The sequence below is a fragment of the Octopus bimaculoides genome, chromosome 6, assembly GCF_001194135.2.
Source record: "Octopus bimaculoides isolate UCB-OBI-ISO-001 chromosome 6, ASM119413v2, whole genome shotgun sequence".
NCBI lineage: Eukaryota > Metazoa > Mollusca > Cephalopoda > Octopoda > Octopodidae > Octopus > Octopus bimaculoides.
The window spans coordinates 44,495,685-44,497,202 of record NC_068986.1 but is presented as its reverse complement, the minus strand read 5'-3'; positions in this window follow the sequence as shown (position 1 = coordinate 44,497,202).

Sequence of the window (1,518 nt, the reverse complement as noted above, 5' to 3'; positions counted from 1 at the left end):
ATACATATGTGATGGGCTTCTTTTAGTTTCCATTTACCAAATCCACTCACAAGGCTTTGGTCGGCCCGATGCTATAATAGAAGACACTTGACCAAGGTGCCACAAAGTGGGACTGAATTCAGAACCATGTGGTTGGTAAACTTACCACACAGCCACTCCTGTCAATAAGTGTTATTTTCTATTTGCTTCTATCTAGAAATCAAAGGAAATGACTACTTTGATTTTGTGACCTGGACATCAATGTTTTGTAACTGACCTATTTTCCATTACATTTCAGACAGATCCAGCACTGAGTTGCTGAATTTCAGAAATACCATTATAGCAAATATTCTGCTCAATACCACAGATTTGCTAGTCAGTTGCTTGACCTTAACTACTTGAGCATCAGTGGTTGACAATGTGTACATCTCTGAGCATGAGCAGGAGTAGTTGGGGAGCATCATAGCCATGTGTTGAGAGGGATGCTTTGGGGTTTGAATAAATGTAACAAAAGCAGGGTTTTAAGGAAATATTAGTCATTTATTATACTTTCTAGAGGTAAGCAAATAAGAAATAACAGTTACTACCCAAGGACAAAAATCGTTTAACACAGTATAATATAACACACCAGAATGGCTTTCACATGAATCAGACAAAGATACCACACACAATAACCAAAATAGCTACGTCACTGATAACCACACAAAGTTGAATTTCCAATATTGGGTTGTCAAACACTTTAATGTGAACCCTAAAAAGTTGAAAACTATTGAGTATCAAAATCACTGTGCCAGCTTCACTTTAACCCTTTTAACCCTTAACATTCACATTATTCTATCAAAAGTAATGCTTGATTATTCACATTGGTTTGAATTAATCATGCATTATTTTGTAGCTTTGAGATATTTTGATGAGGTAATTTAATTTTGGGGGTGATATTGTAGGGTTGGTATGAGAGGCCAGATCTGGTCAGTTTGAACATAAAACAGGCAGGATATTTTGGCTGGATATGGCTGGTTTAAATACTAAAGGGTTAATACCAACCTGACCAAGGCCACCCCTAGTTGTAGGGATATAAAATTCTTGTTTTAAAGAAATCTAAATTGAAATCTTCCATCAAAATTTCATATTAATGTTTCAAACATCAGTTTAACAAAGACAGTTATTTTACTAATTTCTTCATTATTTCCAGTATTAATAGAAAAAGGCAGTGTATTTCAATATAAATATGGTAATAAGCATAAAAACCTTTACTCTTACAATATAGTGGAGGCGCAATGGCCCAGTGGTTAGGGCAGCGGACTCGCGGTGATAGGATCGCAGTTTCGATTCCCAGACCAGGCGTTGTGAGTGTTTATTGAGCAAAAACACCTAAAGCTCCACGAGGCTCCGGCAGGGGATGGTGGCGAACCCTGCTGTACTCTTTCACCACAACTTTCTCTCACTCTTGCTTCCTGTTTCTGTTGTGCCTGTAATTCAAAGGGCCAGCCTTGTCACACTGTGCCACGCTGAATATCCCCGAGAACTACGTTAAGGGCA